This window comes from Falco punctatus, assembly GCF_963210335.1.
Source record: "Falco punctatus genome assembly, chromosome: 4".
Taxonomy (NCBI): Eukaryota; Metazoa; Chordata; class Aves; order Falconiformes; family Falconidae; genus Falco; species Falco punctatus.
In genome coordinates, this window is record NC_137583.1 from 18540916 (window position 1) to 18568737 (window position 27822).

Here is a 27822-nt window from a genome sequence, read left to right on the forward strand (position 1 = left end):
TCCAATTATTTTCATCGAGGAAACTGGGACTTTATGGGAAAAAATAATCTTAAGCTTCACAAAAAAAGTTAACTTGGTGGCACATTTAGTTCATTCTAACAATAAGATACTGTTTGCCAGAGAGGTGGGGAAACAAGACATGAAAAACTGAACCGTACTTCACATTTTTCTACAAAGGCTGCCGCAGATAGTCACCCATCAATCTGAGTGCTGATTCATACACCTTGTCACAGCCACCACTGCCCTGCTTGCCCCCTTCCAAATCTTTCTCCGAAGGTTTTCTCCACCTTCTGTTTCCCAGAGCACTGTCCTTTTAACACATACTCCAGGTTTAGTCCCATATTGGCAGCTGTTTCCCCTCACCTCCACCAAGTATAATTTGTCTGCGGTCATGCTCACAACAGCAGAGCTAAAGAAAATAACTGCCCTTTCTCCTTCTCTGGGTTGTGCTTCCTAAGCCTGTATGATGTTACGGATATTGGCATCTGAGTAAGAACCAACATCTTCAGCCACATGGGGTGGACACTCAGTTATTCCTGCTGAATTATAGATTTTTTTTAAGGAAACAAATTGCAGGAGTCTTCCATTTTTCTGATCTCTGACTGTTCACAGAATCTTGTCTTTCAGATCCCCACAATACATTTTTTTCCATTTTTTAGTAAATGAGCAGTGAACACTGTCCTGGAGGTAACAGTACTCTAGCTTAAGTATAATAACGAGAGCAGCCTCCAAATTTCAGTCAGACTAGAATTAGCAACAGCAGATACTACCTTTCCGTTATTTCAGATAGACAACTAAACAGAGACCCTCCATCTCACATATAATTTCCAGAAGTTTTTCCCACCAGTAATCCCATGAAAGTATACCCTCAATATGCCTCATTCACCTCCACCCTATTGCCACACACACCTTTACCAGTAAGCTGGTTGTAACTCCAATGCACCCTCCTTGCCGGGAAGCAAGATAATCATGAGCCCTTCGCTAGGTCCCAGCTGCTGTCGTGCTCCTGTTGTTGAACTGCTACTCCACAGATATTTGCCTTTCAGGGTGGAGACCAGGCAATGTCCTGTGTGTGCTTCTGCGGTAGGAGCAGTTAAGCAGCAAGCAGCCTTTAGTAAGAGACTGGGGGACAGGCATGCTTTTTTGTTACAGCATTGCAGGGAACCTGTCCTCAAAGCCAAGAAAGGATGCCCTTCTTGGTGGTAGGCATCAGTCAGATACATGTTCTCAGATCCAGTAAGAGCTAACTGAATGAATGTTTAATGGACTGTAAAAAACAGAACAGACTGGGTTATGGATTCTAAGGGACGACTACCTAAAGACTATGTAAGGGGCTGAGCTAATTACGTACTCCCTTACCAGGACCCCAGTGCTGTATCTTTTTATTTTATTTTTTTTCAATTGCCCATTGGAGATGAATTGTGATTTACTTTAAAAAGGGATTCTTCTTGTAAATTGATCACTGTTAGACCCATTTCACCTACTAGTGTCTCTTTAAAGATTCATAAACTAGAACACAGAAGTGAAACTCTCTCACTTTAACTGTTCCCATCTGAATTTCCTGCACTGCGAGATACCTTTTTAAAGAGGCCTATGGAGTGATTGCATCATTTTTTCGAATTTTAGGGTTGCTGCACAAAGCATTTCCATAGCCTGGCCATAGGCAAGACAACCACACAAACTGAAAGAAGGCCATTAGCAAAGATAGTCACAGAACTGGTTTAGAGTAAAAACTGCTATTGTTAAATATGTACTACATCTTAGGGACTATAGCAGGAATTTATTAGGTCTTTTACTTTAATACTGATCACTAATTAAATGTAAAGCAGCAATGCTTATAAAAAAATGGATATGGAAAAAATCACTTACTGGATTTATATTTTCCCCTCTCCAAGTGAATCCCCTTCCTCGCAAATGACAAGCCAAGATTAGCAAGAGAGGCTGCAGGTAACCAAACCTTCACTCACCAGAGGGTACCACTGCATCCAAAAAGAAAGATACAGACTTTTAATTTAGAGCTGCACCTTGCACTAGGTAAACCCCCCTTGTTTTCACATAGCTATCTACTGCCAATTTAGTCAAATACCTTGGATTTCCACCAGGGATGAAGTCCTGCCCACCTTTATCCTCCCCCAAAATTCACAGACACTGCCAAAATTCCCTTCTCTGCTCACGGATGCTGTTCAGTAAGCACCCAAAGGACATTTTCTAGAGAGTGCAACCACCCTTATTTTACCCTGTTTGTCCTTTCTCTTTTTCTGAGTTGATGGCTTTGAGTAAACAGAATGAATACTTGGGAATTTATCTGTTCAGCTTCATTCAGATTGTACAATTTTGAGGAGGTATTTGTGAGTATGATGTTTCTTGTAGCATCTGTATGTCAGAAAGACAGTATAACTCACTTGGTGTACGGACACCGCTGCATAAAACAGAACAAATGGCTGGAGGAGGGTGTGGTTTATAATTTTAAATTATTTTTGCACTCCAGCCAAACACAGCTGGTTTCTTAAACCATGGTTTTGTCCTTTTTGACCACTCAGTTGTACAAGATTTCCTAAATATTTCTTTTTGCAATAGTACTATCCAACTTATTACCCAAGAATAGCAGTATTGCATAAATAATCTATTGCCTCTTTTACCTGAAGGTCTCAATATCTAGTCTTCAAGAATATGAACAATTTCTAATTTAGTAATAGAATATTCCCATGATAGTCACCCTAATAGGAAGGTATTACTTTTTGAAGGTTCCTGTTCTCCCCTCAAGAGGATTTAGGGTCAAATAGATCATTCAATGACAGTGCGTCCTCTTCCAGCAGAGCCCCAGAAGTGTGGGGAGAGATCAAGAGCAGGCTGACTCTCATGTGCAGAGCCAAGACCCACGTGCCATGTGTCAGCATCCAGGCTAGAAGCAGGAGTGTTGCACTGAGGAGGCAGCAGGCATTGTCATTGTTGCTCTGTGCCAGGATCTAAGTAAGCAAAGTCAGCAGAGCTCTCTGAATATGGTGCTCAAGCCTGGCTTAAGCTCCATTGCAACAGTCTAGACACAGCTGTAGGTTAGAGAATCCTAGAAGGGTGTGGATTGGAAGGGTCCTTAAAGATCATCTAGTTCCAACCCCTGTGCCATGGGCAGGGACACCTTCCACCAGACCAGGTTGCCCACCCGTCCCAAAGCACAGAACCACGGCCATATTCTGTCTGAATATGTTTCAGAGCTAAAGCAAAAATCCTGAGGTTGCTCCCCTGGCACAGCAGACCAGTATCAGTATCTCCACTGTGAATGGGTAAGTTTCAGCTGAATTCACACAAGGAGCAGGATTTTTCTTTCTTAAAACATCTCTAAGATCTGCTGAGCACGTAATAAAAATGAAGACAAACCAGACTTGAGAGCTTTGCAACTAATTTTTCTTGGCTCTTATTTACATCTTTGATTCCGGCAGTCTTCCTCTTCTGAACAAAAAACGCTGGCTCCCATTCGTTACTCCTAACATAGCAAAATCCATAGCCTGGCAGGTGTTTGCTACTCATTTCATCGACACAAGTATTATGTTTAATCAAAAGCTGAAGCAAGGCAAAATGAATAAAACAAGATAAAACAAGGTAAAGCCTGAAGAACCAGTCTATTCTCAATGCTTCGCAGTTTGGCAGGGTGTTGCTGGGTAGAATCTCAAAGAACAACATTTGTCTGCCCAAATCACACGCTGTATTGTCAAACGGTTCCACGGAAGCACTACAGAGATATCTAGAGAGACTTCTCAGCTCATGTCCTATCTACCAACCAATACCTTACCCAGAGATTTTATAAAGCCCGGAGAGATCCAGCTCCTTCCCACGGTACGTATGGCCTGCCTACAACATACCCCTCTTTCTTATCACACAACTGAACTACTTCAAGCAGAACAGCCGTGAGTCTAGCATTAAGAGAAGGCAAAACCTGAAAACATGAACCAGCTAGCTGCAGTCTTGCCCCAGAAAGCTAATGGAGATGTCTAGAAAAGAGGAATAACCAACCTTCAAAAAAACCACTGGACAATGCATTTGCAACAGAAAGGCGGTGACCCGAGGAGCCGAAGCAGAAGCTCAGCCATGCTTGTCAAATGGTGTATTTGTAGCTGCACTGAGATTTGAGATTCAAGCTTGAAAACCAGCATGACTTAGGAGTCACTTTGAATTTAAGCATGAGAATTGTGAAAGTCCTATTCAAGGCACAGTACTACACACCTAATTATTCCCACCAGGGAATACACCAGTGGAACTTGTGTGGGTGCTTGCTCTATTACATGAGACCCAAAAAAACGCAAAAGAATTTGTGACGCAGAGCAGCCCTTCCAGAAAAAGGCTGTTTATCTCCTTCTTTACTATGATCAACTAATATGTCTTAATAGAGGAGCTCCTCCTCACAGCTCCTCCTCTGTACTGTGTACCCTGATGAGATCTACACAATATCAAAAGCAACATTGGATGAAAGACAGAGGCCCCAAGATGTCGCTTTTTCATCTTGTATAATTTGTAAAGCTAGTCAAGAAATAGCAAGCAATTTAGCCTGGAATTTTGCCAGCTCTGATATTCATAGCACATGTGATCAAAGAGCAGAATTTGCCAGTCACTGGAAAAACAATCAGGCTCATAACCTGACTTCCACCACCGAAGACAAAGCCCGTAAACATTACTGTTGATTAGAGTGGAACTGTTTTCATCAGGCTGCATTGCACTAGACATCAAACATCTGCAGAGTCAAGGCCTATGTTAGCTGAAGCTGGGGCAGATAGTTCCAAGCATGTCACATTCCCAATACATGAACAATTTTCAAAAGAATAAGCAACTGAAGACACTATGAAACCACACTGAAAATTAAAGACAAGGATATCGTAAATGGATTTTACATAATACTCCAGGTTATGTTACAGCATATTGACATATACAAGAAATTAAAACAGCTAATTCATCTTACTACCTTCCACTGATAATTTTTTAATTAAGTTACTTATCTTTATCTACATATTTAAGAATGTAGATCTTTCATTATTCGTCTCTTAAAGAAAATCAATGTTATCCTGATTTGCTACAGCTCAAAGAGAGCAGTATTATCTGAGGCAGACTGATAGAAAAATAATTCATTAATTTTATTAACAAGCCCTAAGAAAATGCTATTGAGCATGTTTTCATACTCTTAGAAGTCTGAATTATGAGGCAAAAGCTTAATGGTGTTCAGTATGACTAAAATACACATAATGGACTTTAAAAAAAAAATTACAAATACAAAAAGGAAAGGGATAAAGATATTAAAAGAGTCCAATGAAATGTTTCAGAAAGTTCATCCTTAATACTGAATTATATGATAAAAATCACTATCAAAAAGCTTCATACTCTGTGATGAACGAAGAGACTGGAAGCTAATCCGTAGCACGGGTTAGAGTGTCTAAATGCCCGTCCACTATACAGTTTTGAAATATTTGCACATCAAAACACAGTCTGGTTTTACACTTGGGATTCTAAAGCTTTATAAAAGACACCATGAAAAGAGTAAACTTTGAATCTGCATTTCTTGAGGAAACAGACTTTTTCTAGTCATCTTAAGTGTCCTTTTCTTCTCAGGGTGACCTTAACTTTCAGATTTGCAAAATGGTTTCCTCTTGTGTTCAATCCTACTGTGTAATAAGTTTTAAAAATGACTATTTATCTTCTTTAATATATTAGTTATATGTAGCAGGAGAAGCCTCTGTGGGAATTTTTGCTATCGAGTTTGCTCAAGCTTAAGTCAATGCTGATTTAGAAAATACAACTTATGCTCAGTAACAAACAATCATGAATATATTTATTGGAATAACATCTTTCCATTCTCCTCAGCAGCGTGTTTAGTTTCTCCTTTGCAATACTATATATCGGTGTATATTTACAGTGACCAAGGCAATTTGAAAGTAATGCTTTTATGTTGCCCATCTTATTACACTTTCACAAGCCTGAATCACTGGCGTTTGGGAAACAAATAGATCTGATGGTTCTGAAAAATGTAAATGAAATGCAAATTAACCAGGCAGGTATACGTTATATTTCTTTTCTGAAAAGTCAGAATCGGTGCATTGCTCAAAAACTGCCTGTTGCAAAAGTTGTATTTAAGCAAATGTAAATATTTTTAGAATTTGCCTTACTAATCATGACCTCAGCTGCTTGCACCATGTAATGACAATAATGAATAAACATGCTGTGCTTATGAAGAACTAGAACCTAACAAGCTGATCAATTGTTAATTCTATAAAGTGACTAAAACGTGTCTCTACTATCAATAAGTAAATCAGCTTCTATTTGTGGTACTAATGCACCTTGTACATATCCTCCAGCTATCCTGCCCTTCTCTATAATAATGTAATTATCAGTTTGGTCATATTTAAGTACAATCTGAACAAGATTTGGTATTATTTTCATCGTGAGGGTGGACAAATAGAAGGAAAAGTGGTTTGGTTGTTTAAAGAGACACATTACATTTGTTTGGAGGATGCAGATTTTCCATTTGCCCTCCAATTAGTTATACAAAATCATTCATTAGAAAACCAATTATTTTATAGTATTATTGTTAAATCTTACATGCTATTACCAAACAGACATTCCAGAGAAGGCGGCCTTTTTATTGTTAAACCTCTCTTTCTCTAAGCCTCTGTAACAAAGAATTTAAACAAAAGACAACTATGCTCATTAACTGTGACAGAAGATGTTACTTCTGTAGAAAAAAGCACTTAACGTAAGACCAGTTTGGCTTTATCCAGTCTCTGTTTTCCTCTTAGACAAGGAAAACAGAATGTGTATGAAGTTTTCAGCCATAGTACAATTATGTATGTCCCAAATATACTGATTACAAATAGCTGCCAGTCCCCACTACATTTCCAAGCAAGACTTAACAGTAATAGTTTATTCATTGCTGAAGATTCTGTTCAAGAAGAATGTGTAACACTGGCAAAAAACAAGAGTTTTGCTGAAAATACCTGTTTTCCTTCTCTTTCCTACAGACTTCTGCAAAGACGCTGGGTGAACGCAGCTACCTGTTCATCCACTCGGCCACACAACTCATCTCGGTCTGGTGTGCAACTAGCGAGCAAGCATAACCTGGAGCATGTCACAGGTGAACGATGCGTGTTGGCCAGGTAAGTAATTGTATTTAAAGTTGCTGCACCTTTTTCAGAGTTATAAACAGTAATTGTTCTTAAAGGTTTAGGGCTTCTATGTCTATTTTATTGTTAAACTGAAATATGTATCACAAAACATCTACAGGAAGGAAATGTTCTGGAGGGAAATGCTATTAAGTATGTGGATAAGCTCAATACCAATTAATATCTAGCACTTAACGAACCAAATGAACCTATTCATTTCTCAGGTGCAAGGTTACACTAATTCTGCCAGAAATTGTGCTGCTTTACCTCAGATCCATCCCTCTGTGTCAATTTGGTGTAGAAAAGGAGGGACAATCCCTTTTACCCAGTACTCTTAAATTAAGAGAATCAGTGCAGGTTTTTAGAAGTAATTTTTTTTAACTACGTTTTGTTCTTTTAATGTTCTCTGAACAAAAACAGATCTATCGTTAAACAAAAGCAGAATGAATCATCTTAGCAGCGTGCCAAGAATATGGGGATAATTCAGTACTAAAATAATAATTATGCTTTTTCCCCCTTCAGCCCCAGTTAAGCCTATACACCCTATAACTGGTATTTCCACAGTTAAACTATTACTCCAGTAGTACCTTTCAGCTAAACAAGCCAATGTTAATTGGCTGATATTCTTCCAAATAATGGATATTAAGTCAAGGGTTCAGAGACATTGTTTGAGGGAGTAATGTAACTGGAATACACACATATGACAATCTTTCTATATTCCAGAAAATTACTAATCCTTTTTTCAGATTCAATGGCCTATTTTACGTGCAAGTCCACTCACTGCTGCAGATGTGTGTTTAGGGAAAATTTTATAGCACTTGACTTCTAACCGTGGTGATTCACAGTCATTAAACTGACAGTGCTTAGTACAAACAGTAATGCCATCGATACGAGCCCACCAGACAGCCCGAATCAGTCTTTTTACAGCTACCTGCATTCATGCTGGGCCAATTCCAGCGAAATCAGTAAAACACTCAGGGAGTGAGGCACAGCTGCATATATACAAAGAAGAAAAGGTTTAGCCTCCTAACCATGCCAGCTGGCCAACATTAAGTTCACTGGCTCACTGCATCCCAGTTTTCCTTGGGGAGGCAGCAGTGCCATGGCCCAGAGCTGGTTTCAGAGCAGACCAGCCACAACAGCCTTCCTGCCTTCCTTCTTCTCAGCCGTGCGAGTCTGGCTGACAAGATTCCCTTCCCTGAGTGCTCAACAAGGCACAATCCCTGGAGCATACCTGAGCAGGATGGGGGAAGGCTCATCCCCTTCCCCTCGGAGCTGATGCACGTAGTGCACAGGTGGCAGCGGCAGAGGGTTGTGGGGCATCACAAAGATTTCCTTTGTGCTCCATTACATTTTCTAGGAACAGGGCAAACAAATATCCTGAACACAGCCCTGGCATTGCCACGGCCCCTGGCAATGGGCAGAAGTGAGGACAACAGCAAAGGGGAAGAGATGACCCCTTCTTCCTTCCTAGTAACCCTATGTGCTGAGCATTTTCCAGGATATTGGAAGGAAATGAGCAAGAGGGTGGGCTGCCTGAATGCCCAGCAAAGGGACCATCACCAGCAACTACAGCTTCTCCATTTCCTTTTCAGAATTATAGGGGGGAAAAAAAGAGTCCTGAAAATAATTTAAAACAAGGCATATTAACCCCGCTACTTGTGTCCAAAAGCATACTTCCATTAAAGACCTCAACCACAACTGTTTAATAGTTTAAAACAAACAAGAAGATTCATTTAGGAGTCTAAGTTAAACAATTTTTGCTAGGAAATTGTAATATGGATGCATTATATTCATTTGTGAAATAAGGCATTTCTCTTCCTGTCTCCAACATTATTAGCATGTTACAGTGGCTTAAATTAAAAAAGAAACATTTATTTTATCACCCTGATATCAGCTCACTGCAATATAACATTTTTGAAACAGGAAAATATCACAGCTTAGCATCATAAATTCAATACCGCAACAAGATAAATCCTTCCTATTAATGTAAACCGCTGTACTTCACAATATATCTACATCTGCAATGCACTTCTATTTGCTGATCGGACTATCATAAACATACATAATTCTCATTGAATAATGGAAGCAGCAAAGAAATCCGAGGGTAACTACATTCTCTAAACTAAAACAGCCACAGCTTGGTCCTTCAAACAGATTCACTCATGCACGGATGTTCCTGCTTGTACATGACAACATAAAATACTATCATCCCCATGACTGGAACCTAGATAACAGAGCAAATGACATCGAAGTATAGTCACTCCTTAATTACACATGCCCAGACTGTACGCTGGAAGCTTTATTAACTTGCAATATATACGTCCCAGAGATGCACATACAAAAGACTGGGTACCCTATCAATTAAGAATTTCCAGATTTTTCACTGAATACCTCAGGTAACACTGAAATTACGCAGAAAACAAAGCAGCTAATTTAATTTTGTTCAAAAGACAAATCATTAACCATTCAAAGCTTCCTGCAACAACTAAATCTTCTCCTTTTCCTCTTTACACTGAGATTAACACTTTAAAACTTGCTCCAAATGGGAATTCGGTACACAGTTTAGGAAATGCAAACACATGAATTAATAACCTGAATTATGCAGAAATGAAGCTGAGATTTGCAATTTGTTTTAAAAAGCTAAAAGAACTCACGTTGACTGGTTTGCCCATGTCCAGGCATTATTCAAATGCTTCTGGCTTAATTAGCAGTTTCTTGCAAACTAGAAAAAAAGCCTGCAGAAATGCTTTAAGAGCTAAAGCACCGGAGTTCTGCTCTCTCCTTTTAAGGGGTTAGTTGCTTCCAGAACCAGCAAGTCCAGGCTGATCACAGTTACACCGTGCCCTTCAGTTCAGAAGGATGTAATGCACAACTGAGTCATGCTTTGCAAGCGGCTGATTGAGGAGCAGAAAGGGGCAAGAGCTCTGCATCCAGTGTTGGGGACTAAGTTCTTTAACCAGACTTTTACCATCACGTAACACTGAGGCTGGGATTGCTGCTCCTTCATATATTTATCCTTGCTTGTTAGATCTCACAGCACTTGTAACACAACTGTTCTTTTAAAAAAGGGAGGGAGAAAACTTGTACTGATGCTGCGCAGAGGGAAATTTCCTCTGAGGAGAAAGGCCTGACCCCACCAGAGTTTTTATTCCATAGATGTTCCCTGTAAAATGTAACTGAAATTGAAACACAACAGCAGGGGCAATAAAAACAACAGGTCACCTTCTGAGTCACTGAGATACCTGATACTACTTTCCTTCATTTGAGCTTTACTCTGGCATAGCTGTATCAAGTCCAAGAAAAATCAGCCTTTCAGCTCACAGCCTTTCAAAAATAATTGCTAGGAAATGTAAAATAAAGCAAAATTGGTGAAATCTGCAGTCTTTTGTTCCTCCTTATAAGCCTCTTTAGAATAGCAAAAAGGCTTCAGTGACACAGACCAATAGCAATCCCCACAGCTTGCAAGTGTTCAGGATGCTTTGCCACTGCAAAGCAGCTCAGATCACACCGCCTAACCTCAGGTGAAAGTGTGCTGTGATCTTCTGATCTGCAGGGTTGGCACCAGCTTCAAAACAACCGCTTGCATGATGGTTATCAACTTTTTCAAAGGGAAAAAGAGATGCTAAGGGAGTTCTCCTAGACCTTGAGAGGGGGCAAGGAGTCCCAGGGCCATAAACTGTGAGAGTGAGACAAGGAAAATCCAATGCCTTGGATAAAAAAAAAAAATATATATATACAGATATATATATATATATACACATATATGACAGCTCTTTGTTCTGAATATGCTTCCAACATCCAGGGCAAAACATTATCCTCAAGACTTTCCTCGGGAGACTAGAATGAGGCTTAGCACTCCAAGCTATCTTGTTGCTCCATATTCATATTGATAGCGAGTTTAAAAGAATAAATATTTGCCTGAGAGTGTTATTAAAGATTGATATTCCAAACAAAACAATTGTTTGCACCCACAAATTCAAGTTTAGTTCTAGATTAAGAGCTTAATCTTTCATTGCCCAAAATAGCTAGGTGGCTTTGTAAGAATACAGTAATTTCAAGATTGTACAAGAAACTTATTTTACGTAAGCCTGAGAAGTAACTGCTTTCCATCAAATATTTTGCTGTTTACCTCTTAAATGTACATTTTTTCTAACACTTAAGGAGTACCTGCCAAATTCTGCCCCTTTTCACCCAAAGCCCAGTCCTTAACTGGGCAGCTTGCCTGTGAGAGGACAGCAGGTGTTGGCCTTAGATTAATACAAGATTGGCCTGGGGAGATCTGGAGCTGCTCCGCACAAGTCCCATCAGTCGCTGGCCAATTCAGATCTAATCCAGAGCAGCCACATCTGGAAGGCAGTATGAGGTAACACCTGCATGGTGTGACATGTATGGTCAGGAGAACTGGTGAATTTAATCTAGTTCCTAAGAATTTATATGTGAAGGTTGTGGGAATCTTTTTAGGCAATTTAAATAGTATCCCAGAATTACCAGAGCTGGAGCAGCCTTCAAGACAGCCAAGGAAAGGTGCCATGAAATAAGTGGCATGGACCCAGATTGTCTCTGCACCCCAGCAAGACAGAAAGCTCTTCAGTATTAGACTGAAATCTATCACCAAGCCTTTTGTATCATTTTGCCTGTGTTTTTCTTCAATAATTAGGAGCTTTTAGCTATCAGAGAACATCAGACCTGTACCTTTCACAAGCACTGAAGTCACTCAGAAAAATGATAGCAAACATCAATGTGAAACTAGAAGGCAAAAAAAAAAAAAACTGCTACAGCATCATCTAAACACAAGATACTAAGTAATAGCATTAAAAAAAAAATCTATTTCACACAGATGAAAATCATTACAGTTCTCTAGAGACCCTCTCTCTCTCTGCACTAACCCGTGTCATTTTCTAGCTAGTAAAAATGTGCCACAGGATATCAAAAGATGGTAACGTTCTTCTAATTTTAATATTCCTCTAATCCAATAATGGCTTGTTTACTGCTTTCTAATTTAAAGGTAATTCATTAGATGTATCCTGTCACATCTTATTGGCATCGATGGCGTAAGAATCATACGCACCTCTGAGGCATGTCAGTCATACTGCTTATGTTCTATACGGTTCCCTCAATGTAAATAACTACTGATGCAATGGAACTGATAAGGAAGTGCATATGTGTGCGTACACATAAATTATAAACAAAAATATTAAATTACTTCAGGGATGAACTCTGGACCCAAAAAATTATGTTCCACACTAAGAACTCTAGCAAACAGAAAATATTTAAGCTAATACAAGTGATTTGCGTGCAAATATTTGTGACGGTGACACAGAGGGTCTCACACAGCCTGCAGGGAAGCCCCCAACTGACTTGCAGGGGACTTGAATGAATCTGCTGCAAAATGATGAAGGTTAAGGAAACATTAGACAGAAGAGGCAGCCTGAACTCACAAACAGACATTTCAGGAGCCAGACTGTGCTTGGCAACATCTGTTGTGATTCTGTAAAAGCTACCCAAGACAGCCGAGTTTTTGAGTAACCCTACAGCAATGTAACAGGAACTGAGGCCCAGGGCTTCCAACCTGCTAGACCTCGGCAGCACGGAGGCACCAGGGTCCTGGGGTGAAGGCAAGAGCGCAGCAGGAGCCATTAGCACAGCGGGGGAACACACACTTTCCTGCCTCACCAGCTACAGCAGCATCCACCTGGCTGCACCATTTTCCTCCTCACTCCCCTGACACGGACCCTGTGCCTACCTCCACATGAGCAGCTCTACTCCAAGCCATAAAGCAAAGGAAGCACTTTACTACAGGTAAATCCACTGTGTGCTCAAACACACTGTTCAGGCAGCTTTCCTGCCACAAGTGCTGAGAACTCTCCAGCTGTTTATATTCTGCCAGCAACCGACTCAATCACATCATTTCTTTCTACAGCAGGGAACTAGTATGTCTGTTTTCAAGGATCTCTTCACAAGAAGTGAAACCTTTGACCACCCAGACAAACCACACACGTGTGGCTATTTACCGAGCCATGCCTATCTTGGAGCAGGGCACGCAACAGCAACACAATGAAACCGTGCTAGGAAACCACCCCGTTTGCCCAAACTTGTGTTATTTCTTAGGAGCTCAGCAGGATCACCACATCAGTTTGGAAGACAGTTTGGGTCAGTAGTGTCCAAAACCATCACCTCATTGGCTGTCGATGATGTCATGCCCGTGCATTAATCCCCAGTGACTGCAGGTTTAACATCATGCATATCACCACATCATCTACATAACGACAATGAATGCCAGTCTTAGAGGAAATTACTGGAGCAGAGAATAAAGCAACTTGTTGAAACAGGGAAAGTCGTGTCTCTTCAGTGATTATTTCCAGCTTTTTTTTGTCAACGTGAAGTTGCTGGGGTCAGGAAATGGCACATGCCTCTCTGAAAGGAGTGGGTATTGTTACAGCTCGATTTTCAAGAAAGTAAATCTTCCAGATCTCCCACTCAAAAAGGTTAAAGTACCAGTGGTGAGAAACTAGCTGATCTGGGGGAAAAAAGTATTTCAGGAGCTATAAGATCTGGAGCTGAAATTAAAAACATTTTTAAAAATTAAAAAAAAAATTGGAAGTAAGAGTGATACCTACAAGGCAAGCTTGTCCGTTTGCTAGTGGCACCCTCTTCACTGGAACAACTACGGCAGTAGATGAATTACACACACACAGCCACACAGACCAGTGCACCGAGACATTTAACTGTACCAGGAACACCTGGGGTGTTGGGGACCACCAGCCGCACTCCCCCAGCCTGCCCAGCCCGTCAGCTTCCCCACGGACGCACCGAGGAGCGCAAATATCCCAGGCACCTGCCGGCAAGGGGGGCTCTGCCGGTGCCGAGCTGCGGGGCCAGCACCCCCCGCTCCCCGGCTGGGGCAACCTGCCGGACCCGGGGGGCCACTTCGGGAAGAGAGAAGTCGCTGTTACCCACTGCGCTGCTGCTAATTACACTCCTAAATCCAAGTTCGCGGGCAGGGGAAGCGATGCCCCTCCCGGCGCAGCCGCTCGCCCCCCGCGCAGCGCCGAGCACCGGCCCGGGGACCCCCCGGGGGGCAGCCGGGCACCAGCTCTGCTCCCCGGTACCCCTTACCTGGCCGCCGGCTCGCCCGAGGAGCGGCTGCGCTGAAGCGCCACGGAGGCAGGAGCAAGCGTGCGGGGAAGGGGGCGGCCCATCGGCGGGCAGCCGGCCCCAGCCTGCCCGGGGATGCTCCGCACCGGCTCCCGCACGCAGCGGCGCAGCGCCCGAAGTGGCTCCGGAGCTCCCCTCCCGCTCCTCCTCTTCGGAGACGGGGGGAGGAAGCACAGTGTTACGGCTTCGCTCTCTCTCCCCCCTCCGCGGGGCTCCCCGCTCCCTCCCTTCACCCACCCCCCTCCCCAGCCCACGACTCCCCCGCGCAGGTTACGCGGCTCCGGCTGTTTGGACCAAGCGCCCTCCCCTCCCTCCGCCCGGGCGGCGGGGATGCTGCGGGGGGGGGGCTGCGCTGCGGGGGGGCAGAGCTGCACGCCTCGCCCGGCTCAGCCCGGGCTTCCAGCCGCCTGGCACAGCCCTGGCCCGGTCTGGGCACCCGGGTGGCCGCCGCTCAGCCGAGGGAAGGGAAGGGAGATGTTTCTTCAGCTCGCAGCCCGGCCGGAGTTGGCAGCAGCTTCAGGAGACAGGAGCGACTCGAGGGGGGTGCAGAGGGTCAGGGCCACAGGCTACCCCCGCACGGCTGAGCCCCGCTGCCCCCGGCACCACAGCCCTGCCGGTTATCAATACATTAGCACCTTCAAAAAATTAGTTTAAATGGAAAAAGTGAAAGATGGTCTCTCACCAGCTACAAAGCCGGGGTCACTTTTGGGCAGGCTTGCCAGCAGCCGCTGGGAAACGGATTCTGATTCTTGCTTTGCCACTGCCTTCCTGCACAGCCTTTACCGCCTCACTTTACACCTTCAGGTTCTCTGTAGCTCTGGAGCTTGCTTACACAGTGACGTCCCAGCATGTGCTTCAGTGGGAGTCAGGCAGTTAATTATCTGTAGATGTTAGTCCCATTTCTGTGAGCAGGCAGTGCCCCACCGTAAGTGACCGTAGAGCTCAGCGCAATGGTCGGCTGATCTTGGCTACATTCCCTGAATGCTGTTGTGGTGCAAATTATCCTGGACAAACTTCCCTTACATTGGAAGAGCCACCAAAAACACGCCTTCTGAAACAGGGCAGGCTACTTCTGTCACAGGAAATCACTCATCAGCTACTGATCCAGCATTGCATACTACCTTTCTAGTTATCCATCTGCAACTTTGCCAGTACACATGTGAAAACCAGCAAAAATGTCAGTAGCCTTCACACCACAATGCCTCGTAAATTAATAATACAGTAGCAGACTCTCACATCTTGGATAAATTCATTTAGCCTGAAAGAAAGGGTCCAAATCCCCAGCCTTAGCTCTCCCTCACCTCACATTAGCATAACTCAGCTATGCTCTTCTAATCACAGGAGCTACAATACAGTTAAAATAGGAGGGGACAAGCCTACGGCATCAGATCACATTTCTCCATCTCACTCCTTATACCTGGAGCTACCACATTCTTGCCTCTCAACACTTCACACCCCTCCAGACCTCCAGCGAGCCTAGAAAAGGGGGCAGAGAAAAGGCAGAGAAGGAGAGGAGCTCCAAACTTGCACAAAGGATTGTGAGAAGTGGATCTGGGGAAAAGGGAGAGAACTGGATCTACTGGTGGGAAAGGGAAAGATTTAGAGGACAAGAGACACAAATCACCAGGAAAAGGGTCTTGCCTTGCTGCCTGGGGAACAATCTATTGAAAGCAGGCTAGCCAGGACACCAGGCAGGGATTACGTAGGAGCAACACCCCCGGTACGTGTGCAGGGAGCAGTTTACCTGCTGGGCTGCAGAGTCATGGGAGACGGGAGCTCACAGCTCCCCCGGCCTGGTGCCATCCTGCGCTCACATTTCCCCCCCCAACACCTCTGTCTCGGGCCATCTCTTAGACTCCGTTTTCCCATCCAGACAATGGAGACAGCCACATTTCTCGCACAGGGTTGCTGTCAAAATGAATTAAGTGATGTCCAAAGAGTACTTTGAAATGCAGATATTATGCTCACTGGTTTTAATGCCTCCAAAGCGGTCTCCAGATATCTCTAAATCCTCAAGATATCCCTGATCAATTCCTGTTTTACAGATGAGGAAGCCGAGCAGAGGGACGGATGCTTTAGTCCAGGTCTTTCATGTCGGGTTCTGTGGGTCCCCTTGACCTTGCCATGGCTCAACGCTGGCCCACAGCGACTGAGTCACATCCGAAGCCACGTAGGACAAGCATCACACTGCGGTGCCTCCACATCTGATTAACTGCCTATAAAGCTGTTTCCTTTGACAAGTTAATGCCCAGGTTTGAGGTCCCATTCCTTCCCACAACCTGGTGCTACACACCTGTTTCTGGCAGCTGCTGCACCCTGAAGGACACCACACACACACACCCCTCCCAAAAGTGTGGGCATTGCAGGGCTGAACTACATCTCCCCCTGCATTTCCCTTGCCTTTGTAGGTGTGCTGGGAAGGAGCAGGACACAGGAGCTTCTAGTCCCCAGGCCTGTGATCAAATTATCTCTCCCTCTGTCACACATCCTAATCATCACAGCTGGCGGTCATGCCAACAATATTAACGCTGCTGAGTAGCTTTCAGTTTTGCAATTAGCAAGGTTTTCTGCTTCCCTCAAATAAAAAATAGGCTTGTACTACTTAACACTGCATAAATGGTACAGATACATTCAAGGCCCGTGTCACTGTCTCATTGAGATGAACCAACACTATAAGTGCTGTAGATATTTTAAATCTTTTGAAGATTACAATGGTTACAAAGCTCATTATTTCTAAAAGTGTTTATCCTTCCTCTCTTTTTTGTTTGCAAAATTAGACAATGTGCAGTTTAAATAAACAACTATTGTACTATTAAACATTGATTAAAGAAAAGGGTTCCATTTAAATTATTAAGTGGCAAGATAAAAAGCATCCCTTCTCTTTTGTACGCTACTTTATTCAGAAGTCAAACTTCTGTAGTCTCACTGAATGCTAATGAGTAGCATAATAACACACAAGGGCAAGAGGGGGCTGAGTAATTAAAAACAGAGGCCAGAAATCAAAGGGCTTGAAATATACTTACCAAAATAATTCAATTATACATTAGAAACCCGGGATAATCAAGACACATCCCACAGTTTCATTCATCATTATGCCCCAATTTAATATCTGTACTGGTCTGCTGTACACAGGAAGCAGCAACTGGGACTTTCATGGGCGATGCCTCAGCTGAAGAGACAAAGGCAACGTGCACTCAGGTCCCGTTCTCATCACGCCGCACCTTGAAAACGGCTTCACTTGGCTGAGTATATTCTCAGCTATCTGATTTAGGGAACTATTTTTAGTCACAACATATTGGTTGCATATTCCTTTTCTCAGTATCTTTGCAATTAATTAATACATATCTCCACACCCACCATTTTATCTTCCCTATAAATCCATCTCCCACCCCTCTCCTTGGCTTTACCTCTTCTTGTGTCTTCAGGCTTTCCTGGTTACTCGCAAAAACCTCCGCCAAGCAAAGCAGTGGGTAGGTTCATTCCGCAAACCCTGTATTTACCTGGAATGGCACGAGCCTCCAAAGTTTTCATGCAACATAAGCTGGGTCAAAAAATCCTGACGTAGCTTTGCACTGTCACCACTCTTATGGGCCAAGGAGTCCCAGCACAGCTTCTGGTCTCCAGGATGGTAAAGGAGGGCACCGCAGACTTCAAGGAATTTCCAGTGCCACATGATAAAACAAGGAAAAAAGAGCTAGTCTGATCTTGTTCAGTGATTTGGGAGATCAACGGAGGATTTACGTGATTTTGCCTTGTGCAGTCTTTTTGCTATAAGCACCCATCAAACCTAGTCCTGTGGGCACTGGTAACAGCTTCAGGGAGGGAACTACAAGTAACACGTTGCCAAGAAGCACAGAAAAAACAGGAAAAGTGAACAGAAGTTTCCAGCTGACGATGGTCAGCACTGTTGTTCAAAGTTTGCACATGCACAAGTTGTTACGTCCATTCTGGCACGTAATTAAGGCAACAACAGGTGAAAACTGTCAGAAACAACTAAGTTCAGCAAAAAAATCAGGAATTTCAGCAAAATAAACATGCAATTGCATAACATCTTCCTGAGGATCAGACTCTGAACATCTTATTAGAATTTTTAAAGGTTTAAGCATACAGACTACTATTTTCTTTAATGAGTGAAGTCAAACACAATACTGCTGTGCTTCACAAGCTGAGAGGAGCCTGTGGGCCAGCACAGGTCGCAACATTAAATGGTAAAAAAGGAAAACAAGAATCTCAGGTCAATTTTTCCAAAACTGGGAGTCTTAATTAAAATGAAGGTTATGACTTTAGCAGATGGATGCCATTTACTATAGTCTCAGCTATTACTGAGATTTTCTGCATCTTCAATTTAGAACAGAACAAAACGCTTTGTGAGAAAGAGCGAGGGAGCGTACTTCAGCCAGCTTATGACAGCAGTTAATGTGGATGTCTCCAGCTTTCCCCGGACCTATCAGCTACATCTTCCTCAATCAGAAATAAAGCTCCTTTTGAGGTGATTCAGCTTGCCCAAAAGAAGATGTACCTCCACTTGTTAAAAAGGAGATCATTAAGACAAACAAACCAGCCCGTAATGTGAGCTGGAGCCCTGTTTGCCGATGGGGGAGAGGGAAATGCTCAAATTAAGACAGGCATAATTTCAACATACAATGAAGCAGAGAGAAAAATATCTATGTTTTTCTAATGAGGAATTCATTTTTAGAAGAGAAGAAACTAACATACATGTTGCTTGATTTTGCAGAGGGATTGACTGAAAGGAGGGAGACTAGATGGGGCAGAGCCTGAGCTGCACAGGAGCCCCACTGCTCCGTACTCGTTTCCCAAGTTTGGTGGTGAAAGACTCTAATAGATTTCTTAGTGACATCCTTTTCTGAGAAACAGTCTGGGGCAGTAATTCTAACAGGACAAGTCAGCTGTAATGAATCTCTTTCCTCCATGCAGATGGGGCCTCACTTTACTCATGTGCATAGCTTCCTCCACTTCCTAAGACTACATGGACACAAGAGCAAGTAGCTCTGGCCTCTTATCTTACCTGCCTTAACCAATATAATGGCAGTCAATAAACGAACTACTTTTTTTTTTTTATATGCAATCACATTAAATAGATTGTAGAAGTGACAAAACCCAGAACAACTCCATGAACACAGAGCTGGGCTCTGATTTCTATCAGTATGAGATCAAAGTAGTGTAGCTGCTCATTTACAGCTCAAAGCTGTGTTATTTTCCCTAACTCAGGCTGTATTGCTACCCAGCTGAACTCTGTAAAGGAGAAATATCAAGCTATCTTGATATTCCTTCCACAGTAAATAACGATTTACAAAGGAGGGGGGGAAATCCTCCCTTCCCGTCCCTCTTTCAATTCATTAAGTTCAACTGCGATAACCAGTGAGGCATACAGGAAAGGGTTAGGTATCTCTGCCTCTGAATATTTAATTCAGGAGTAAATGTAATGCACAGCATCCTTATACCCTTGGGAGTTCAGCAGCCAATATGCCAATGAATATATCCTGACAATAGTGATTTTTTCTGCACTTTGGAGGCATGAGTGACATTTGCTCACCACATATGTTACATCGGATGCTGAGGTCTACACTTGTGAGAAATTAATCAGAATCCATCTGTTTCCTTCTCATCCTAGACAATTTCATTACAACTTAACCAAAGATTATAGGATTCCCATGTCTGTGTCCCCAGCCCCCAGCCCAGTCTTGGTGTTACCATACTGAACGATTAAAGCTGCTTAGTTTAAGTCAGGTCAGAAACAATCTTCCTTCCTGTAGGGGAAGGCATAATGCTCATGAGCAGGGTCCAAAATCTGTTCTAAATTACATGTAGGTAAATCCAGAACATCCCTGCTGAACCAAAGGGGGTTTAGATTTATCGTGGAGCTGGATCTGGACCTTGATCCTTCGATACATGTTTCTGGTGGCTGGTTTTGATTGGCATCAGGCTCGAGGTGGCACCGAGTCAGTCGCTCTGCACACCCTCTGTTACATTTTCATTTACCTGCCCAGGTGATGAGCCAAGGGGTGGCTCAGCCTTCCTGCAGGGCCGGGAGATACTGTGCTGCTCTTGGGAAAAGAAAGTGCTCTGTCTTAAAATATTCCCTGCTTACTTACACATGCAGCTTAGCAAATTCTTCGCTTATTTCTTACTTACTAGTACCTCTTTAATTCAATGTAACAGCAAGGGAGAACTGGACATAAAGATTTCTTGGATTCAGCTGATTTATAATGCTGGATACTGCACAACGATGGATGCCTTTGCTTCAAAGCAGGGTTTTCTAAGAGTTCTTTGGACGAGGCACAAACGGCACAAAAAACCCAAAGCATAAATATCAGTGGGAATCCGGTACCCGATTGCTAGGTAACAGCCACAGCTAAGCCTGCTGACATGAGGTTTGCTGAATGACAGGGAAGCCAAAGCTATGAAGCAAGAAGTGAGGTTTCTGTTACAGACGCAATCGACAGGGAGACACCGCGTGGGAGGCCTGGGACAGCCCAGTAAGGAGGGAAACGAGCTCCTGTGGTCAGGAGCAGAGAGGCAGCTGGAGCGCCTGGGGCCTACACCCCAGGGAGGCACAACCCAAGGTACAAAGGGATGGAGAGCGTGGGCTGGCTGCTGCAGCACACAGGGACAGCGCAGCTGACCCAGAGTGGGGGTGGCATGTCCCTTCGCAGGGGAACAGCATCTCCTGTACCTACCACCCCAGAGCCTTTCAACAACGTACCCATGAGCACTTCTGCTGCTCGGCCTGAGCAAAGCAGGGTACTTGGAGATGTGAGGTTTTCCACCCGCTTCAGCAGGACCGCTCACCCCTTCCAAAGGCGGCTGGTCCCACCATGCGACTGGAAGTCAAGAGCCCACCCGTGGGATGGCAGAAAGCAGGTGCTAGTCCTGCTGAGCAGGAGCAGAGGGACCCCAGCAGGGTTAGGTTAACGTGGCTTCCCTAGACTAGGCAAGCATCCCCTGGCACTGCAGCTTCGCGGGGACCAGCCCCAGCACGCGAGCATCCTGGCAGTGCAGGAGGAAGGAGGCAATCAAGCAAAGCTGTGCAGGACCTGCTAGAAAGAGTGGCTACAAACAATAGGTTGTGGCAATGAGATTTTTCTGCAAGCAGAGAAATTCATCCAGCAGTGGGGAGGTGGAAGCTGAAGGTAGATGAGATCTGCAAAGTAAAATGCCAGCCAGCCAGCCCGAGACGGGAAACTGCACGAAGCTCCCTGACCCTGTGCAGAGCCATGCTGCCTTCTCCCCCCTTACAGCTATTATTCCAGCTGACTTGCAGATACCCGATAGTTATTTTTGAAATGAAGGTGCATTCAGATCAGGCTGTCACAGCCTGTCTTTTCAATCATGAGTTGCTTGATCAGATGCGTTTTTTGCTGTAACATAATCACATGATACCGGCACTTTTAACAGGACCTATATTCTAGCTCCAGTACTGGATACTTCCTTGCCAGAAAGATATTGACACATTGGGAGATAGCTATAAAAGAAAAAAAGATCTTGCATAAATTAACTTATGCTATTTATAGACATGGAGAGCAGTCTATCCATGGGACCATCTGCTAATCTATGTCCCATGGCAATTAAAGTCAACATTTCACCATATCTTCTCCATCAAGGGCTGAGATTATGCACTGTACTCTTTTTTTATTTTTTTTTATTACACTAACCTTTCATCTGTGCTGTTTAGTGTCCCTTTCCAACTTTCTGTAACACTTCCCGTATCCAGTCTCCGAGTGCCTGCTACAAGAAACAAAAACCTCAAACTGTCCTATTATTACTATGAGTTCAAGGGGCCAGTAGATGAAAAAGGCTCTATATATTTCATTGATTCTCAAGACCTTTTCTATTTCAATGAAAATAAAACAGACATTATGCAGTAAATTAATGAATTTTATATTAGATACAGAGCAGACTTCATACAGTTAATTTTTTTCAGTGCTCCTTGTTATAAACATCCCACGTACATTTTCAGAAGTGACTTAGGATTTTGGACACTATGTTTTTAAGCATCCAGCCCAAGATGCTTTCCAAAATTCTCAAAAAAACTGTGAGCAGACCTCTCACCATCTCGTTTTCTTCAAGGGAAGCTGGAAGCCTAAAAAGCATGGCTCCCAAATATTCTGCTTTAGAAAACACATAAAGACAAAACCCAACAGCATTTAAAGTATAGCTTATCCACATTGTAGATACTAGAGAATTTTCTGAAGTAACTTAAAAGCTTGAGTCCTACTGCCTTTTTCTGTATCTTTTTATACACAACACATTTATTACTCTATGTAATTTTAATAATTTATACTGGCACCATCATTTTAGCAATAGCATTCGCTACATTTAGCAACAGGAGCTACTATAAAAGCAAGGAAGAAAATACAGAAGATTCGATTAGCAGGAAGGTTTGCCAGAAAGGCAGCCTTACAGTGGGACTGAAGGACTCTTGCTCAGGTGAAAGACATCATTTTACAGAAATAATAGCTCAGGGATACACGTTTCATGAACTCTAATACATTTTGTTAATTAAAAAAAATTAAAGGCTTTTTTAGCCAGTACATCGATCAATTACACAAATAACGTCTCAAGCAACGCTCAATCTCTGTCATAGCTGCTGTTACAAAAAGCTTCTTTTTTCCAGATGTGGGGGGATGCATGTGAGAAAGAAACGGAAGCGTTAGCAGTGACACAATCAAATATTACCCATTTTGGTCTGAAACTTGCTACAGTCACAAGTTCAGTGAGCACAGAGCTCTCCACAATTTATGCATCCTGAGCCACTCCACATGGGAACGATCCCATACGGATCTTCCCTATCTCCCTTCCCTTCCCAGCCTCCCCAGGACTTTCCTCTCTCTGGTTTCCACTTTCCAACACAAGACACGAGAACTCTGAGAAAGAAGGTGCTGAGGATGAGCTTAACAACAACAGCTCTAAACTCTCTGTTCAAAACCTAAAGGTTATTATGCAAAGTCCTAGAGGAGAAAAATCTGTGTAATACCTTCCTTCAGCATCTAAAAAATATAACAGACCATTACTGGCTATGAATATAATGTATACGAAGCATACCAGGGTATAGATGTAAGTATCTGTGGAGAGGTTTTAAAGCCATTGTCCATTTTTGCACATTAAAACCCACAAAGAGATTTATTTAGAGCACTAAATCATTTCATTTCTCTCTGGCTAGAATTTTAACTATTAAAATATTCATCATGCTCTCCAAGAATCTCCATGCCAAGTATTTATTTTATTTTTTATAATCTTCTAAATAGCTTCTCTTCAAAGCTTCTTCAGGTGTAGATACTTACTTAAAAAGACACTGAAAATAAGAACTTACTGTAAAACCCTAGAAAAACAAGTGAGACATCAGGCACTGCTGAGACCAGGGGTCTGCCCATCAGCAGTGGCCTGTGACCACAGCACCGCAAAGGGATGGATTCCACAAAATTCAGTGCTTAGGGTGAACAGAAAGGGCATTTTTTTTCAAGGTTTGAAGTTTTCAAGTGAAAGTTCTTGGGCCTTCGCATAAGTAGATGTAACTTTCTTCTGCTAAGAAGGCTGGGGTGGGGGGGAGCTTCTATAAAGGGGGTATTTGTGTCAAAACCTCCCTTTTAGACTTCCTTCCAGATGGGCAATATTTTTTGTAAGGTGTATGGTTGGCACTGAGGAAAATCACTATGGGTTGTTTTTTTTCTTAAAATCTCTCCTTCATCTTGTTACTTACTTTGGCTGACGGGATACCCCTGGCCCCGAAATGCTGCTCTGGGCTGGCAGGCAGGGTGCTGGGCACAGCGCTGGTGGTGCTGAGCTCCCCGCTGCACCCAGCCTCTGCCGGCGCCTTGCTGCAGCACAGCCAAGCAGCGAGCTGCACGGCACCCTGCTCCTGGCGGGCTGGCACGGGGCAGCCCAGGCTGTGCCGGCCGTCAGAGCTGCCTCCTCCACGGTGGTTCTCCCACGGGGATGCGCAAGGGACCACCCCAGCAGCCAGCCAGCCTCGTGCCCTTGGCACAGAGGGCAGCAGGGACCACGTGCCAGCGGAGGGGGTCTTTTACCCACGGTGCGATGGGATGAAAGGCACAGGCACTACAGTTGTCATCAGCAGTAATAGGTGGCTCTGTAGTTCACGAGCTCGTCACAGCATTGGGTTCCTGGCCAAAAGGTCAGCGGCACCACGGGGGCTCAGCCCACCTCCTCAGCAGGTTTCGGGGCAAGCAAGCATCTTCTGGCTGGAAATACCCTTTGGATGGAGCCTCTGACAGAGTCCAAAGCCAGGGCCGGCTCGGATGCCTTCACACCCCGGTGACGTGGCTGCTCCTCACCCTGCAACCTCCTCAGCTGGAGATGCTGAATGTGATCGGATACAATTTGGCAGCTGTAAAGCTCTGTTACAAACTGCCAGGGAAGAGATAACCTGCAGTTTCAAGAACATTTCTTTTAATTTGAAGAGAAGCTGACACCACCCCTCTCCTCCCCGTGAAGCCTCTGCTTTATGCATGGAGCCAACCTCGTTCTCAAGCACTGAATCTGAACCATTACGCTACTCTCTATATCCCCACATGTGATTTAACTTCTTCCACATGGAAAAAAAAATACTTTAATTGTCCTTCCTTCTGTTTCTTCTCACAGAGGAAGGAGTCAAAGAGCGAGGCACAAACCTGAAAAACGATACCAAACTTTTACTGAGTGCTTTGGCAACTCCTCCAAGAGCTCTCGGGCCACCACAGCTCCCTGGAGGACAACAGTCGGCAGCATCTTCAGGCGATTTCACACAGAATTTGTGCCATTGCTTCTCTGTCCAAAGGGATTTCATTCTGCAGCTATATAAACGTTGAAAGCAAGGAGGCTGTTTACCTTTTGTAGTCTCCAAGGAGTAAGGGTTGTGCTTGTACATAGTTATTCCACCTGTTTTGTTTTTTCTCCCAGACACAGAGATTAATGAAGAAAGGCAAGGAAGTCTGCATTTGTAGACACTGACTACATTATTACTGAATGCAGAACTTAACACTGAATGTCTGGGTCATTTAAAAGGTGACGGGCACTTGTGAGAAAACGCATTTAGCTTATTTATGGAGAACAGAGAGACACATTGGATTCACTGTATCATGGACTTTCCCAAGTGAAATGCTCTAGTCAAGGTAGACTAAGTGAAGACATCTCACAACTGGTGAGGAAACTGGTTCTTTTCAGCAAATCGCTGTTGATATGGCATATCAGGTATCATCAATGGATCAAACAACTTTTACTGAAACACGACCTGCTATTTCCACAAAAAAAAAAAAAGTCTCCTACCTTTCCCACATTTATTTCCTACAAACTCTTTGGTTTTCATTTAATGTCTGTCTAAAAGGCTAAAGACCCAGGCACTCCACTCAGTTGCACTGACATTATCTTTTAATTAGCAGAGGTCACTTAATGCTTTTAGTACAATCAACAGTTGCTGTCTTTCCACGATCAACTACAGGAGCATCACAGTTAATGCAGACTGATTAAAACTTGAAAATCCTTTAGCATAAAAGTATCTCAGGACAAATATAATCAAGCTATTGCATGTAGATCATTTTCCTTGACAGCTTTGATTGCCACTCCATTAGCGTGTGACTGATTATCACCGCACACTATCATTTTATGGAAAATGTCCTAATTTGTGTGGCACCGCCTGGTCACAGGAAGAATAATTGAGGATCTGTGGGTAAACGGCCCCTCATCTTGTATTGTGGGTCTCACCAGAGGACTGACAAAGCTGTGGGTGAAATTAATCCCCAGGGCTATCTCCAGCTGCATGCATTTGACATCCTTTAAGTGCTTCCAAAACCTCGTCTCAGAAGAAGGAAAGTTAAAGTGAAGGTTCACATGTGATTGGTGAGCAATAAATAAAGCTCACACTGGAGAGGCATGCACAACTCGCTGCTCAGCATTGCAGCTGAATGTAAGTGAAAAAATGCAACCAAATGTATAATGTCTTGCAAGTTTAAACCAGCTTCCACACACACAGATGAAGCTGGGACCCTTGACTGATTTCAGTGGAGAAAGACCCAGTGGGTGTTTGGTGGAGAGAGATTTGTCCAAAGCGAATAAGTTTTTGGGGAGTGGGGACCACGTTCAATTTGAGACAGGCAGCTCTTCTTGCACCAGAGTCAGATTTTAAAAGACAAAGGCAAAAAGGCAGGGCTACCATCTCCAATACCTAATAGTTCTGTTAATCCTTACCCTTTTGACCCATTCACAAAGAAAATAATTCCAGGAAACCAATGGTATGAATTCTGTTATCATCTCTGATTTATATCATATCTGCCCTGAGTTTGCAAAGTCAGTAAAATGAGAAGAGCTCTTACTATTCCTGTTACAATTTAGCAAAGGCTTCTTAGTCTTGGTAGCTTTTTATTGCTAGACAAGGAGCATATGTCAGAAAACATATGGCAAACAACAAAACCAGGATGAACCGGACCAAAAAAATAGAGCAAGCATTTCTATTTAAAAAACAATTACATAAAGCTCCCTTGGAATGGCCATATACATCCACAAACCAGCCGTTTTCATCTCCTCTGCTGCACTTAGGTTATGAAAGGATTTAGTTTCCCAAGAAAAGAATTTGAGACATAAGGAACACAGGACAATTTTAAATTAAACAGCATGACTATGGTAACATCTGCAATAGATTGGGTGCCCTAAACACAGTACAGGAGATAACAGTCGTCTTATCTATGGTTTGGTAAATAATTTCTCCTACCTCAAGGGTCATTACATCTTCGGTTCTTTCTGTCATTTGTGATTCCACTGAGGGGCTGAGGAAATCAGGTCTCTACAGGTGCTTATGGTGCCAGTGAGCAGCTATAAATAACACCCCCGCGTTCGGCTGCACAGGACAAGAAACCTCATTCGCATCCTGACGTTCCTTCATTAGACACCAACGTTCAGCCCTACCAGATCTCAGCATTTCCCGACATCGAATTTGGCAGGCAGGCACTAAACAGCAACACGAGCCATTAGGGAAAAGATTTTCTGCTTTCGTGCATCCCAAAGGCTCCACAGTGCTCTCCAGAGAGAAATGGGGAGCTGGGCTGGTGGGAAAATCCCACCGAGTGGCCTGTTCCCAAACTAGTGAATCGGCAGAAAAACCTTCGTCACCGGTCCTAAACATTGAACTCGTCAGGTGGGGGATCACATCAGCCCAGAGCAGATCCCCACGGCCAGGTAGCACACACATCACATCCCTCCCCACGCTGCTGCTGGGTGCTCGCTCCAGCAAAGCGCAGCACGAGGCTCCCTCCAAATTGCCCAGCCATGAGCTGCCCACGGCTCCCTGCCCTGGGAGCAGCACTCTACGTCGCTACTGAATTCTGCTAAAATAAACCCGTAGGTCTGGGGCTGGAGACCACGTTCCTGTTACTGGGAAAAAGATTTGAGACCAGGGCTGGTGTAGCATTGTCCCTGCTTGGGACAGACGTTGGCTCGGCGCTGCCTGCGTAAAGCACCGGCACAAAGAGGAGCTCAGGCACGAGGCTGTGAGGGAATCTTACCGGGTGGGTGCTGT

At 43.7% G+C, this 27822-nt stretch overlaps 1 protein-coding gene across 10 annotated transcripts in view; it reads right to left on the minus strand.

Moving 5' to 3' along the window:
• Positions 1 to 27012, minus strand: part of TAFA4 (TAFA chemokine like family member 4) — a 93489-nt gene extending 66477 nt beyond the window's left edge. For 3 of the 10 annotated variants that reach the window (XM_080383091.1, XM_080383100.1, XM_080383092.1), the window contains exon 1: positions 14259 to 16025. The gene's annotated coding sequence lies outside the window, so the exon portion shown is untranslated. The other 7 variants (XM_080383095.1, XM_080383096.1, XM_080383093.1 and 4 more) reach the window with 7 other exon arrangements.
• Between the last annotated feature and the right edge of the window lie 810 nt (positions 27013 to 27822).